General features: G+C 41.9%; 1 protein-coding gene across 5 annotated transcripts in view; it reads left to right on the forward strand.

Annotated features, from left to right (window-relative positions):
* Positions 1-1,268: 1,268 nt before the first annotated feature.
* GALNT11 (polypeptide N-acetylgalactosaminyltransferase 11) overlaps positions 1,269-16,692 on the forward strand; it is a 52,399-nt gene continuing 36,975 nt past the window's right edge. Inside the window, exon 1 of one of the 5 annotated variants that reach the window (XM_026479196.4) lies at positions 1,269-1,476. The gene's annotated coding sequence lies outside the window, so the exon portion shown is untranslated. Of the gene's footprint in view, positions 1,477-1,526; positions 1,817-16,692 lie in introns of those variants that run through there. The other 4 variants (XM_044392211.3, XM_057304573.1, XM_026479195.4 and 1 more) reach the window with 4 other exon arrangements.

The raw sequence follows: 16,692 nt of genomic DNA on the forward strand, positions 1-16,692 counted from the left end.
AACTATCTGCTAACCCACTCAAAGCTTTTCTCAAAACAGTTTTGGTACGATCAAATGTTCAGACAAGCCTTAAAGTAAGCCTGGGAGTTCTCTAATTAAAGCATACTTCTCTGATTGTAGCCTAAGACACACCCGCATGAAATTGAGCTCTCATTATGTTTCATAGGCTGTGGTGAGTACTCTGTCTGCCTTGATTATCTCCGTTCAACCACACATAAGATAGGGCCTATTGTTATTGCCATTTCATAGATGAGAAAACCAAAGTTAGAATTTGTCCGGGGTTGGGATTGACAGTTTTAGCAAACAAAAATACAGGATAGCTCTGTCTTTGAAATTTGAACTTTGAATAAGCAGTATTTTGTTGAAAGTATATTTCACATATCCCACGGAAAATATACCACAAAATTGTTGTTTCTCTGAAATTCACATTTCAGACCATCCTGTATTTCATCTGGTAACTTTATCTGGGGACAAACTAACACAGCCCATATAGTAGCAGAATCAGCTCAATCTCAAAGACTCTGGGCTTAACCACAACGTTAGGCTGCAAAGAGCTAAAATTTTAGTGTCATTCTTCGTAACACTAAAACTGGAGCTAAACCAAACCTCAATTGCTAGAATTATACCATTATACATTAATTTGATGGAATAGCATATAAACCCGTTTAAAATAACAGCTAGAAAAAAATTTCGTTCCAGACCCATCAGAATGGCAAACATTTAAATATGGATGCTTAAATATGGATGCTATCAAGGGTCGGGAGCAGGTGGATTATTGGAAGCTCTCAGCACTGACTGTTCCCTAGCACAGGGATTTCAGTTTGTGTGCGAATCGCCTGCAGATCTTGAAAGCAGATTTCGATGACTAGCCAGGTGTGGCAAGGGGCCTCCGATTCAGCAGTTCTACCCCCCAGGTGACGCTCACGCGGCCGACTGTAGCCGCTGTTCCTCGGGATGCCTCACTTCTGCACCTGACCACCAGCCTGAGGTTTCTCCACGCGTCTCTGAGAGGTACACCGCAAAGCCTTCACACTGGAACCCACATTTCTTTCAGCAAAGCTGAAGCTGCACATCTTCTAATATGTACAAGCCCGCTTGTCCTTAACGAGGCCTTTTTTTATACGAGAAAAAAACCCAAGCCACCCGTCACAGACCCTCAGGGCCACTGCCAAACCGGGAGTCTCGTGAGCACTCCGACCCCTGCCAGCGCAGCGAAGCGCCCACCCCAGGCGCTAACGGTGACGTCAACCGCGCGCGGGGGCGGGGGTGGGGCCTTCCGTCACGTGTCCCCAAGGGCACGCGCGCTCGCTCCGAGACTGCGGCGCGCCCGCGGCCGCCACCGCGCCAGGTGAAGTGTTTGTTCCCGGGCAGCTCCGCCCGCTGTGGCTAATGCGGCTCGGATCCGGGCTGTGGCAGGAGGGAACATGCCACGGCCCGAGTCCCAGAAGGCCGGGATCCTGCGCTGCCGGCGTCCGGGTGAGTAGCGCGCACGGCCTGGCGCGACGGCGTCTGAGCCCGCGCGGCCTCCGTCGTCCCCTCAGCGCCTCAAGCGAGCGGCTCCGGCGCGCGGCCCCGAGATACAGTGGGGTGACGGCTGCACCCGGCGCCTGGCTGCAGTGTCAGACTGCGCGAGCACGGCCACCTGGGACTGGGTGTTGACGGAAGAACCGCCCGCGGGGCCCGGCGCGCCCCTGTGGGCGGGGGCTGCGGAGGTCGCGGAGCCGTGGGCCCGGGGTTCCAGCTGCTGTTTTCCGGAACGAGGGCCGGAGCCCTGCAGCTGGGTTTGCCAAGAAAAGGAAGTGGTGCGGCAGAAATGGTAACGGAAGGTGTCAAACGTGAACGCTAGAGAGGAGTGAATGATGCACCCTCCCCCGGTCCCCCTCACCCCGGTCCCTCCCCCGCCCGCACAGTATCCAGGCAGCTCGCGTTTCCCGGGAAGGCTCAACAACTTGTGTTTACACATGGCATTCGGTTGATGTCCCTCTGGTTTCTCTTTTCTTTTTGTTTGCAATATACTTGTTGGAGAAATTGGGTTATTTGTCGTGTATAATTTCCCACCTTCTTAAATTTCATGGCGTTTGGATAAATCTAAAAATACAAAGTCCCTGTCCTCCAGTTCTGAAAGACTTCATCCTTTGAAGAATATTAATATGCTCATGATAGAACAGTTTATTTTTACCATCAAAGAAGACTTGGGTCAGCGTACTTTTTTGATTTGTATTATGAAAGCAGTTGTTTGGTTGGTCGGTTTTCCAAATATAAAATGAAATTATAACTTTGTGCTTTTCATAGTATTACTATGCACTGTCTTCCCCCAAATCACAGGTTTAGACCCTACTTTAAAGTGTTTGTTTTACTCCACTCACTTCTTCCCGTTTATCCAGAAATTTGTATGTCGAAATTACTCTGCCTTAAGAAAAACAGAAAAAAAATCTCTCTCCACTCTCAGAATGTATTAGTTGAGCTTTTGAAGTTAAAGGTGGTGAAAGAATAACCCACAGTTTTCACAGCTTCTCTTGACAATTTCTGTGCTGTTTGTTCTGTGCAATTTGGGTTCTCTTTAGTTTTTTGCTTTTTTTAAACTTTTTTTTTAATTGCAAAATACACACAACATGAAATTTATCATTTTAACCGTTTTTAAGGCACAACTCACCTGCATTAAGTTCTTTCACAGTATTGTGTCACCATCCCACTATTTCCAAAACATTTTAATCACTCCAAGCAGAAAATCTGGAACCATTAAGCAATAGCTTTCCATTTCCGCCTTCTCCCAGACCCTTTCTGTCTCTCTGAATTTGACTGCTCTAGATACCTCATGCAAGTGAAATCATATAATGTTTGTCTTTTTGTGTCAGGCTTATTTCATGTATTGTTTTCAAATTTCATACATGTTGAGCATCTATTAGACTTCATTCCTTTTTGTAGCTGAATAATATTTCCATTTTTTGGCTGTATCACAATTTGTTTATTGGTTCATCTCTTCACGGGTGCTGGGTCGTTCCACCTTTTGGCTACTGTGCATAGTGCTGCTATGAACATGAAGTTACATGTATCTGTTTTTGATTCCTTGGGGTGTATAAGTAGGAGTGGAATTGCTGGGTCGTATGGTATATTTGACTTTATGAGGAATCGACAAATCCTTCACATTTTTAAAACTGCTTTCTTAAGACCTGCATGCCTTGCGATGGCTAAATCTGTTGGCCCCACCTCAACTCATGCTGACTTGACCTCTAAATCTTTGTGACACCTCATGTCGCTGGTCAGTACACCCTCTTGAGGGTCTCGATTTTGTGATCCTTCTCATGTCCTTTATTTGTACTTCATTTTCCACCAGATTTTTATATGTGCATGTCCCTAGAGGTTCAGGGCTTGCTGCCTATCCATTACTTAAACCCTCTTCTATTATTTCCATGGAACTTGAACTAAAATTTTGGTGTTTATTTTTAACATTGCTCTGAGGCTTAGATTTGAATTTCAAGCTAGATTTTTTTCCCTCTGTCCCAAATCATTTTATACACTGCTTCTAGAATTTTCTCCCTAAGACAAATTTGCTTAAAGACATTAGTTAGCCTTTTTTTTTTTTTTTTTTTTTTGCATGCAGAACTAGTTAATTCTCATCCTGAGGGTCAGAGCCCCATCCTGTCCTCAGAAGTAATTACCTTCCACTAGTCTTAATCAGCCAATCTGTTCATTATAGCCAGTCATTCCACTTGATATTCTGTTTGGAAAACTGAAAACAAATACATGTTGCAGTTTTCCAAGACTTGAACTTTCTCCTCGAAATATTTCAGTATTTGGCCATTAAAGTCTTACTTTTTAAAACCAAGCTTAAATATCAGCTTCTAAAAGAAATTTTCTTCAAGTTCTTCATACAGTCTTTTTTCGTCTATAACCCACCTGTTTTACCTCCTATTGGTTAATTTGAAGCAAATCTCAGGTATAGGGTTAGATTATTTTAGCTGTATAAAATAAGCTCATTCTGATTTCTAGTCTTGTTTTGTTTTTAAAGATTTTATTTATTGTAGAGAGAATGTGTGTGTGCATGGGCATGAGCAGGGGCAGGGGGGCAGGGCAGAGAGAGGGAGAGAGAGAATCTCAAGCTGCCTCCCCACTGAGTGCGGAGCCCTACGCAGGGCTCAGTCTCACAACCCTGAGATCATGACCTGAGCTGAAACCAAGAGTCAGACACTTAACCAGCTGAGCCACCCAGGCACTCCTCTAGTCTGTTTTTAAAATAAATTTTATTTTAGAATAGTTTTAGATTTACTGAAAATTGCAGAGTAGTACTGAGAGTTCTTACAGATACAATGCCAAGTTTCTCCTGTTATTAACAACTGGCATTAGTATGGTACATTTATCACAATTAATGAACCAATACATTATTATTAACTGACATCCAGAATTTATTCAGATTTCCTTTGTTTGTTTGTTTGTTTCTTTTTTCCCTGTTCTAAGGACATTAGGTAAAAACTAAGGGTCCCATCCAGGATACCATTGCATTTAGTCATCTTGTCTCCTTGGGCTCTTCCTGGCTCTGACAGTTTCTCAGACTTCCTCTGTTTTTGATGACCTTGACAGTTTTTAGAGTACTTGTCAGGTATTTTGCAAAATGTTTGTCAGTTGGGATTTATCTGATGTTTTTCTCATAATTAGATAGCAGTTCCACCCCAGAGTGGGAGGACAGTGCCCAAAATACCACCAGGTGTGGGTACTAGCTGGGTGATTCAAGACCTCTGTCTTAAATGGGACCAATGGCACAAATGTTTAAAGACCCCCCAAGCCCTGCCCAATTGGCTACCGACATCCTGACCTCTGGGAACTGGCCATTACATTGCCCTAATTTTAACCCTCATTGGGTGATAAGCTTATGCAGTTCATATTCATCTCTGGTGATTCAGGGCCAGACATTAAATTGTTGGGAATATACAACTAAATTTTCTTTAAAACAAGGCTTCATGTGTGTCCCCAATCTTTACTCTTCACGGGTGGATACCTCCTATGCCTCAGAGGAGAGCACCACTCAGTCATTTGCAAGGTGTGCCGCTGGGGACCCCCCCTTGAATTTATTGAAAATTTGTGATACCAGTAAATGCCCCCAGTGGTGCAAACAAACCTTAATCAGGGCATCCTAGATCTGTGCAACCCTGTTAGATCCCCTGCCCCTCAATTCCCCTACCTGGGAGAGCCACCCCTCAGGGATGTCTCCCTCCACCTGTGACAGTGCTTTATCGACCCTGTCCCATTTGCTCAACAAAAGGTACCTCACATGTCCCTGCAGCTTACCTGGCCACTCTGTGATGTTCAGCTGCTCCCATGCAGGACACTTTGCAATGCAGTATGTGGCATCTGGCTAGAGCCCCCACATGCCCTTTATAATCCTCCATATCTGCCCAGGGAACAACACCACATAGATGAACATGACCTACACCTCCTCCCAAGGAACATAAGCCCCACAGTTTTGGGCCTCGTGGCCTAGCCATCCAGGAAGAACCCCAGCTTATTTCAGCTTCCCTGATCAAGCAGTTGTGTCCGCTGTGGGTCCAGTGCCTTGGAGCCATCACGCATTTGTGTACTTCTCCTTCCTTTAGCCCCTAACACATGCCAGCCCCCAGGCAGTCCTGTCTGTTTATACCAATGTGCTTTAATCTCCCTGGGACTACCCCTAAAAAATTACTGAACAGGACCTCCAGTCTGCCTCTCTTCCTGCCCCCTCATGTCCAAAGTGCATGTGGTGTTTATCCCCATGATATTAGGAGTCGGTCTGCCGTTGTCCCTCAGCTGGACCAGGCTAGTCACCACTGCCCTGGGTGTACAACAAATCAGTAAGGCTAAACAGGTACAGATATTCCATAATCTCACCCAAGAGTTTTAATCAAGTACCAATTTAACCTTTACCCAAGGGCTTTTATTTTCTTGGCTGGACCCCAGCAACTGGGGATAACAGTGACGGACAGGATTTTGAACTTTTGTTTGTTGATATTGCTGATTGGTGTTCTTGCTTTGCTCAGATGTTTCACTCATTGGGTGACCAAAATCATTTCAGTGGCTTTTAATATCTCCACTGTCCAGCTAATGCCTATGATTTTCGCTAAAGATTAATGCCTAGGCATCATGGGGTCAATTGTGATGAGAAAAACAACTTTTGAGAAAAGCACCTTTTAGGGAAAAATTTGTGTTTCTGAGTTGCTGCCTAGGCATTTTACATTTAGGATAATCTTACTCAGACCCAGAGTCTGGACATTCAGGTAAGGACTTGAGTTTAGGATGCCTGCCGTAAGTTCCTGCTTTGTCTTTCCCAGGGCACTTTTTTTTTTTTTTTTAAGATTTTATTTATTTATTTGACAGAGAGACAGCCAGCGAGAGAGGAAACACAAGCAGGGGGAGTGTTTCCCAGGGCACCTTTTAAAATAACCACTTCAGGCGAAGCTGGGAAAAGTTAGTGACCTCTGCCCCAACTACCTTATAAGTAATAGCTGCTTGCTACCCTGCTCTCTTATTTCCTGCTCCCTGGTAACCTGGGATGTAGGACTGCCCTTTCCCCAGGTCATTGCACTCCCTATCCCCCTGCTTCTGGGAGCTTTAAGTGATAAATCTTGTGACCCTGCTTCCTTCGTGTGGGTATATTGAAATTGCACTGCCAATCCAAAGGATGCTGGAGGTTTCACGTCCCCAAAGTGGGAGCTCAGGTGCTAAGGAGGTGACCTGCTGCCCCGCCCCCTGTGTGGTTGGTTATGCCCCTTCATTCTTAATTCAGTATACCAGCCCCGCTTCTCAGCACACCATGCACAGTTGTTGGTTTATGGCCTTTTTCCTCCATTTTGAAAGCCAGCAACAGCTGGTCCAGTTCCTCCTCTTACATTGCATCATTCTGATTTCCCTTTTGCACATTTAAGGATCTGGAGATTACACTGGGTTCACCCAGATAATCCAAAATAATCTCTTTATTTTAAGGTCAGGTGATCAGCAATCTTAATTCCTGGGATGTGGCTGTGCTGGGGAACCATTATTTTACCTCCACATAGCGTGTCAGTTACACTTCTTATAAAGAGATTTTTGGTGGTTGCCCTACAGTTTACAGTATACATTTTAAACTAATTAGTTTGAATCTGCCTTCACATGACAGTATATTGCTAAACATCTTGTACAGGTACCTTATTAATAAAGACCATCCCAATTTTTCCCTCCCATTCCTGTGACATTGTTGTCATTCATTCACTTACCAGTATGCTATGATCATTCAGTATATTGTGACTTACGTTACTTTGAACAATTTCTTTTAGATCAATTAAGAATAAGAAAAATATAATTCTCATTTTTTTCTTCTCTGATGTTCTTTATGTAGATCCAGGTTTCTTACCTATGTCATTTTCCTTCTGCTTGAAGAACTTCTTTTAACATTTCTGGCAGGGCAGGTCTACTGGTGATGAATTCCTTAGGTTTTGTTCAAGAAGGTATTTCTTCTTAACTTTTGAAGGATAATGTTAGTGGGTATAGAATTCTAAGGTGGGCGGATTTTTTTTTTTTTTTGTACTTGAACTGTTTCAGCCCATCTCTTGGCTTGCATGATTTCTGAGGAACATCCCACTGTAATTCTTACCCTTCTTCCCCTGCAGGTAAAGTTTTTCCCTCCCTGTGGCTTCTTTCAAGATTTTTGTCTTTTGATTTTCTGATTATGGTGTACCTAGGTGAAAGTTTAGGGGGGGATATTTATTCTGCTTTGGGTTCTCTTACTAATTTTGGAGAGTTCTTGGCCATTGTTATTTCAGATATTTCTTCTGCTTTCTTTTTCTTTCTTCTCCTTCTGATATTCTGATACTTAAATGTTATACTTTCTGAAATTGCCCACAGTTTTTGGATGTACTGTTTTTCCCTTTTTTTCCTCTTTGCATTTCAGTTTGGGAAATGACCTATATTCAGGCTCACTGTTTTTTTTCTTCAGCTGTGTAAAGGCCACTGATGAGCCCATGGAAGGCGTTCTTCACTGCTGTTAACAGTGTTCTTGATTTTTTAGCCATGTCTTTGGATTCTTTCTTAGAATTCCATCTCCCTATTTATATTTTTCATGTGTTCTTGCATGTTGTCTTTTTTTCGATTAGTGTTCTTAACATATTAATTAAAGATATTTATTTATTTATTCATTTGTTGGCAGGGGGAGCACAGGGAGAGGGAGAAAGAGAATCTTTTTTTTTTTTTTTAAAGATTTTATTTATTTATTCGACAGAGATAGAGACAGCCAGTGAGAGAGGGAACACAAGCAGGGGGAGTGGGAGAGGAAGAAGCAGGCTCATAGCGGAGGAGCCTGATGTGGGGCTTGATCCCATAACTCCAGGATCATACCCTGAGCCGAAGGCAGATGCTTAACCGCTGTGCCACCCAGGCGCCCTGGGAGAAAGAGAATCTTAAGCAGGCTCCATGCCTAGCATGGAGCCTAGTGTGGGCTTGATCTCACACCCCTGAGATCATGACCTGAGCTGAAATCAAGAGTCAGACGCTTGTCCGACTGAGCCACCCAGGCACCCCTAGATATTTTAAATTCTCTGTTTGATGATCCCCAAATCTGTGTCATCTAAGTCTGGTTCCAGTGATTGTTTTGTCTCTTCAGGCCCTATTTTCTCTTGCTTTTTGGTATGCCTTGTATTTTTAATGTTGTTGTTGAAAACCTGACATGTTGTATCAGGTAATAGGAACTTCAGGAACTAAATAGAGCTTTAGTGTGTGGATTTATGGTGATCTAGCTAGGGGTTTGACTGTGTTTTAATGTTTTGCTGTAGCTACAGATGCCAGAGTCCTCACGTTCTTCTGTGCCCTTGTTTTTATCTGCCCTCTTGACTTTGGAATTTTCTGAGTACCGTTCCCAAGAGAGTCTGTGTCTTGCAGCTCTTTGAGCTGTAACCCGCCTTTATTATATATGGAGCCTGTTGGTGTGGTGGTCAAGTATGAGGGAGGGTGAGAGTTCTGCAGTTACGACCATCACAGGTGTTTGCCATGGTGTAGCTTTTTCCCCCCGCTGCAACCTACTCCCTTCTGTAGCTGTGGAATTCCCAGTCTGTTTCCTGGGAAGCCATGACCTTTGCTGATTATCTTTTCGTCTTAGGTTTGCCTGGAAGGGCAGCACGGGCTGGAGTAGAGGAGTGGGAGGAGTGCCCTTTCCCAACTAGGAGAAAGCTCTGGCAGTGTCTTTTCCCCAGGAGCAAATGCCTTTGCCTTGGAGAGGGTCCTGGGGTGTTTCACAGTGATTACTCTTCCCTTCCCAGTCTGAGTCAGACAGGATCTTTCTTTATCTCCACCTTCATGGTGGGGACCTGTTATGGTTCCTGAAGGTAAAGCCCACAGAAGTGTAGGAGCCCCCCCCCCCGCCTCGACTGCCAGAGTTTCTCACTCTCCTGCCATGTCACACAGGCTGCAGCACCAGTTTGTGGCTCTAGCAGCTTCTGCTCCAGGTAAGAGGATACCAGCTGTGTGTCTCTAGGTTTTGCGTGGCAGTTTGCCCTGTAATCTCAGTTCTCTGATGTTCTAAAAGTATCATTGATTTTCAGTTTGTCCAGTTTTTTCTTGTTGTAAGGATGGGAGTGATGGCTTATAAGCTCTTCTCATATTGGAGCTGGAAGCAGAAGTTACTCCTATTTTTTTTTTTTTTTTGACTTAGGGTTTATGACTTGTTACCATCTTCAGTGAACTCTATGCAGATCTAGGACTGTGGTATTGTATCTAGATTTGATCATGCAGGCTAAATTTGATATTTCATATCACTTGATTAATAATGATTTCAAGCTATACTGTCCGATAGCTTTTGCTTTCCTTAGAAAAGCTTATCACTTTCAAAGTTCTTTTCTTGCAACTATAAAAATACCTTGCAACTTTTCAGAAAAATTTTTTGTATGCCTTATTTTGCACTTTATAGGCAACAAAAGCTATATAGCCCCTATCTTTATTAAATTTTCTACTTAAAAATAAAAAACTAGTACATATAAGAATTTGTCAACCTATTTCTTTTCTTTTGAAACCTGATTTTATTAGTTTGGGTTTCTTCAGAATCCTGAGATAAAAAGTTCAGTTTACCTTGTTTATCTGTGAGGTAATCTCAGGACACAGCAGTAAGAGAATGAAGAAGTGAGAGAGATAGGAGAGAAAGCTAGAAAGGGTACAGATTTCAAGCCATTTTCCACTGTAGGCCCCTTAAGCTTACTCATACTGGGGAATTCTGAAAGCCAGCGTAGAATACAGGTGTCAGAGTTAGCATCCAGGGCAAGCGTGTAAGGGAGCTGGAGTATTTTTACCAGTCTGTTGTTGAAGGCTGCCGCTAGGAAGGTGCATATTCCCAAATACTTTTGGGCCTGCACTGCACATGGGCAGATGGGTCCAGGGGCCAGAGATGTAGATGCTGGCAGCTGGAATTCAGACCTGTACAGGATGGTAAGCCTTGAGAGGATGTGCAAGTGACAGTGTCTGCTATACTGATTTCCCTTAGCTTGATCCAACACGATGAGCTGGGGTAGAAATTGGCCATCTGTTCAATCGATTAGCAGGTTTGTCAGCTTTCTAAACCTCTTGATCTTGAGGTGGTAGATTGCATTCAGAAATGAGTTTCTGGAAAATGCTCAAGATTCTGTCACATGATTTTCTGATGTTCTCTTTTTGGTGATACCTGGCTGGTTCGCTTTGAAATACAAAAGCAGTAGTTTAGAAAATGACCCTGGCCTTGCGCTTCTGGTAATGGCAGACTGGAGAACCTAGTTGAAATCAGTCAGTTCTGAAAAGCATCAGAGAATTCACAAGATAGTAAAGAATTACTGGATTGAGGTTTGGGAGATAATAGAATTCCAGAGAGGTGAACACCTTGCTTGCACTGCTCTTGTCCCTGATATTTGCTATTTTGAAAGGCTGAGCAGTGTGTTGACAGACTCACAGGATAGGGGAACAGAAGTTGGAGTCCAGGATTTGCCATGGGTGAGAATCCTGCTGAGCCAACCATGGGTAATGTTGGAATCTTGAAAGGCCGTAGGCTGGAATACAGGTGGACTGGGAGTATACAGGAGCTTGCCTGAAATGAAATTCTGCTGTGTCATCTAGGGAGTTTAGTATATCTCCTATCTCAGATTGCGGGTGATGACTGGTACCTAACAGAAGCCAATGAAGATGCTCTCTAGAGGAAGATAACATTTTAGGTCTCAAGTTGTTTCTGAGATGATTTTTCAAATAGTGTCCACACAATCAGATCAGTGTAATCAGGTGCACCAGGAGACAACCTGAACAAGAACTCACACAGGCAACAGGCGGTAGAGGCAGCCACTTTAGACAGTGAGACTGTAAAACACTGTTTAGGATGTTTATGGAGATAGAAGCTGAACTTAAACATCTGCGCAAGGAATCAGAGCAAAGGGACAGAACAGATTTGAAAAAGACACAGCTAAATACTAGATCTAAATACAGTAACCAAAATTGAGGATTCATTGGATTAATAGCAGATTAGAAAAGTAGTGAAGTGAAAGATCAGAAGAAACTTCCTTGAATGAAGTATGAGAAAGGAAGAGTCTGGAAAACACTGAAGAGAGCCAAGAAATACATAGGATGTAGTGACAGAGTGCAATGTATGTTTGATTGGAATCCTAGAAGGAGAGGAGAGAGAAAGGAGTAGGATAATACTTGAAGAGAAGATGGCTGAGAACTTCGAAAACTGACAAAGATATCCATGGAATAACAGATCCTAAATGGAGGATAAGGTGTTTTTTAAAAAAACTTTCCACTTGTAGGTCGTAGTCTAGGGCTCATTTCCTTAGAGTGAGTCTGTTTGCTAGCTGCCTGCCTGCCTGCTCTCCAGCCTCCCTCTCTCCTCCCTCCCCCCACTTTCCAGTTTTAGCAGTTTTCGTTATTCTGCTGAGGATAAATGTTTTCTCACATGAAGAATTACATGGTCTTTTATCACGTTTGTATAATTTATGCTGGGGTTCCAAATATTTTGATTAGAAAAAAGATACGACTGCTATTTGGATTGAAATCCACTGAGATAAGAAAATACGGAAGACAAGAAAAGCTTTCCAGACTTCAATTATTCTGTAATGCAGAGATTTCAGGCAGAGTGGGCACTTAGGGGACAGCGCCTCTCCCCAGCCCTCCTGGGTCATGGTCACAGGTAGTTCCTACCCTGTCTGCCCTGGACAGCTAGTCAGCAAGCCTCTCACAGGTGAAGGGCATACTCACCTCAGGAACAGAAGTGTGCTTGGGGTGCCAGCGAGGTCTTTTTTTGGAGAACAAGGGGAAACTAGTACTTATCACAGCACCCGGACATACGGTCATTTTAGGTAACCCCAAGGGCAGGGGTTTTCCATCTCTTTAATCTTGTGGGAAGCATAAATTTATGTTTAAAAAAGTTACTGGATGACTTCTATTTTTAAAAGGATGGCAAGCAGGAAATCACTGGCCTCTTCCTTGCCAGGTGGCACAACAAAATGCTGAAAGGACATAGGTCTGACATCAGATGACTGGGGTTCAAATCTCAGTTCCTCCCCTTCCTTAATTTCTTTAAGACCAAGAAGAAAAAGATAAGGCTGTTTTTTTTTCTCTCTCTCTCTGTTTTATACTCAGGACTAGTATTTTCTTTTTTGTTAGTTTTGATTTGCATACTTGACCTGTGTAGGTAAGCCACTTCGTCAGCACCGTCTGCTCTGGAAGACTCCTGACACGCTAGCAGAGGAACACACTCAGCAGCCATGGTTTAAGGGGAGTCAACTCTGCTCATACCCCCTTGTTCCTGGGACAAAGCCAGCTGTAGAAGGCCATGTGGATAGTGGATATACAGATGCTTGTTTATATTGGGTGTGTTTAAAGCCATTCTAGTTCCTTAGTTATTTGGTATCTCAGAACACTTATTTTAGTGACCATCCTTTTTCCTGTTCACTTATTTCTTCTTCATCTGACGTACTTTGGGTTTAATTCTCCTTTTTATGGGCAGAAGGGGAAAAAGAAATAACAGTTTTCGTAATTGCGGGGGCTGTAAATGGTTCCTCTGTATTCGTTCTATATACCCCTACAGGAGTTGCAGTCTGGAGGCTGATCGAACTTCTGTAGTTTTTCAATTTGAATTTCTTTAGTTGCGGGACTCACCTTGCCACTCTCTAGTTTCCTCCCCTGCGGATGCACCCATTTGTCTGCCTGGTTTTTGACTGCATTTGATTTTATGACCCCTGCATTGACATCCTGTCAACTCTTTCTGTTGGGACTGAGAAAAGGCTGCTGTAAGGGCATTTCCTAACTGTGCCTGTTGATCTTGATCAGAAACATGGGGTCAGAAATGAATTCATTAAAATATGAGAGATCGTAATAAACTATAACTATGTATAGTAGAATATATAGTTAGAAAGATCTTGAATGTAATGATTCCTTGAAGTATATGTGTGTTGTGTAAGCCCCTCATGCGGCTGTGGTCACTTTCTCCCTTTTGTCTTCCCCAGGCCTTGACCAGGGAGAGCTGCTACTTTCTACTTGAGCATTTAGATCAGGGAGGATATTAAAGCGTAATGGTCAGCCTCTGCCAGTCCGTTTTCACTGACCAAGTAGGTGTCCCAAGATTGGTTTACGTGCTTTGTTCTGTTAGCTGTTCTTTCAGTTTCCTTTTCTTCAGTGTTTAATTAAATTTGCATTTAATTAAATTAGCATTAAATTCCCATCAGCATTACCATGTGGTTTTCCTCTGCATTTGAGGTATAGTATATAGACACTACATGCATCTGTTAATGTTCCTTTTGATTTTGTTATAGGGAGGAGATTCATAGATGTTTGAGGGATGTCAGAGGATTATTCCCGGGAAAGCATATGATGTCTGGAATTTGCTCTGAACCTTTACTAATTCAGTAATCTCCTTACTTGTAGTTATGAAATAAGTTGGTGGCAGTGTTTTCTTCTAGTCTTTCAGGTAGGTAAGGAATGAGAAGAAAATTTTTTTTTGTGTTGTCATCACCTGGTAATTTCACAGGGGTCTGTGGGAAGGGCACTGTTGTAAATCAGCATTTGTACTCACATGATTGTAGCTCACTTAAAATATGAATGTGTCTCTTTTATTGAAAAAGCTAACAAATGTTTGCTGTTTGACAACTTGGAATGTAGAATAGACCAACGAGAAAATAGCCAGAAACTATGGAAGGGTAAATCCTTATCATTCAGTGATAGACATTTTAGGGGTCCCTGGATGGTTCATTTGGTTGAGCATCTGATTTTGGCCTTACATCGTGATCTCAGGGTCCTGAGATTGCACCAAGTCAGGTGCTCAGCTTCTGCCCCTCCCCCTGCTCATGCATGTGGGCGCTCTCTCTCAAATAAATAAAATCTTTAAAAAAAGAGACATTTTAAACTTCATTAAACATTATGAAAATTTTGTGTCGAAGAAAAATGAAAGCTGTACTGTGTGTGAGTTAGGTGGTATGGTCTCATTTCTCCTGTAGTACCAGAAGTTGGACATTGGGCAGACGAATTCAGACAGTGATTTGTGGAGGAAAAAGTTTTTCAGATTGTGCTTTTAGAATACTTGTTCAGTATTCAAATTTTATTCTCAAGTTTTTGACAAATTAATGGAATTAAAACAGCCTTTCTTTTAATGTGCTAAAATCTCCTTTGCTTCTGAGGTTAAAAGAAAGGCCATATTTCATTCAAAGCCTTAAAATATTTAATCCTTTCCAAAGTTGTTCTTCTATTTTTAAGTAAGGTTAAGAAATTTTTTACATTGGGATGCTTGGGTGGCTCAGTCGGTTAAGCGTCTGCCTTTGGCTCAGATGATCCCAGGGTCAGTGGGGAGCCTGCTTCTCCCTCTGCCTGCCACTCCCCCCCGCTTGTACTTGCTCTCTCTCTGATAAATAATTAAATAAAATATTAAAAAAATTTTTTTTGCCTTGATTATTAAAGAAATACGTATTCTTTATAGACAATGTTTTAAATAAAGGAAAGTCAACAGAAAATTATCTATGATGCCACTTAGCTGATTCTATTGTTTATTTTTCCATAATTGCCAATAACAGTGTAACATTTTAGATAGTATGAAAGATTAAAAATAGTAGAATATATAGCAAAACATTAGCAGTGGTGAGCTTTCAGGTGGTTGTTTTTTGTTTTTTAACTTTTTGCTTATCTGTATTTTCTGATTTTTTTTAGCATAATAGCAGAGCTTAAAATATTAGTCTCCACTACGTTGATGGTGTCTAACATATAGAACTCTACTGTGTTCCCATTGTTAGCCTTTTCTTGAGGATTGTTTTTAATGATTTTCAGAAGAAAAATGTATTATTTAGTACATTTAATAGGCTATGACTGGAAGATAAATGGAATGGTTTAAATTATCATCTGTAGAGTGACATTGTGTAACAGGCATTGTCTTAGTGGACTTTACATAATTTAACTACTATGGAACATAATTTAGTAGCTGTGTATACTGTGTACTTTCTTAATAGAAGTAATAATGACTATAGATAGCCTCTCAAAATGGGTTTTCTTAGCTCAGATAATTGTGCTGTTGAGAAATACCCTTCACTGTAATTGATAATGATGCTGGAGTTTTGTTTTTATTTTGTTTTGATTTGATTTGAGAGCATGCACGCGCAAGAGGAAGGAGGGGCAGGGAGAAGAAGAGAATCTCAGGCAGCCTGCAGCAAACACAGAGCCTGATGCAGGGCTGATCTCATGACTCTGAGATCATGACCTGACCGAAACCAAGAGTAGGACACTGAACCAACTGATGGAGCACCCTGATGGAGTTTAAACTGAGTGAGATCTCATGAGATTTTGGACCTTTGTCCTATGTAGTTCTCCAGATAGCATTGTTGATATAACAACAGTAGATGCTAACAGTAGCAATATCAGTCAGTTTTTGAGTGGACTAAAAAGCATACATGTGCTTAAATTGTTACTTGCATATTTTGTATGCGTATCTTTCTAGTTTCCTGAATTGCATAGCAGTACAGGGCTGCTTTCCACCTATGAATATGAAGTCGGCCTTTTAGTCCTGCCCCTCCATTCTGTTTCCTCCCTCTCCTAATTGGCTTCAACTTTTTTTTTAATGGTTTATGGGAGAATTCTAGAAACCAACTCAGTATTACGCTTTGTCCTGCCTTTGCTTAAACATCCTTCGTTTTATAATATAAGCAGTTATGTGTATGAATATAGATATATTTGTATGTAGCATTCTATATACACTCTTCTCCATCTTACTTTTTTTTTACCTGGCAACATATGTAGCGATAAAACCATAGTAATATGTAGAGACATTTCTCTTTGCTTTTTACAGCTGCATATTTATATGGATGTTTCTTCATTTGTTCAACCAGTCCTTCATCAGTAGGCAATTGGATTGATTCCATCCTCTTTCTTATTACAAATAGTCTTGTAGTGAATAGCCTTGTGCACACATTGTTTCCTACTTTTTCCCTCTGTGGTATAGATTCCTAGGAGTCATATTGCTAGGTCAAAGGGTAAAGGCGTATGTAATTTTAGTAGAAGTTGCCAGATTGCCCAATACCACATGTGAGACTTTCTCCACAGCCTTACTGTCAGACTATGTAGACAAGCTTTTGGATTTTTATAAATCCGACAGGTGGGAAATTGTATCTCGGTGACAGCTTATTTTGTTTATTTTCCCTTGTCATAGCAAGGTTCAGCATTTTTTTCACAGGGTTAAGAACCAATTGTATTTCTGTTTCTGTGAATGGCCTG

This window comes from Ursus arctos, unplaced genomic scaffold (genome assembly GCF_023065955.2).
Source record: "Ursus arctos isolate Adak ecotype North America unplaced genomic scaffold, UrsArc2.0 scaffold_3, whole genome shotgun sequence".
Classification (NCBI taxonomy): domain Eukaryota; kingdom Metazoa; phylum Chordata; class Mammalia; order Carnivora; family Ursidae; genus Ursus; species Ursus arctos.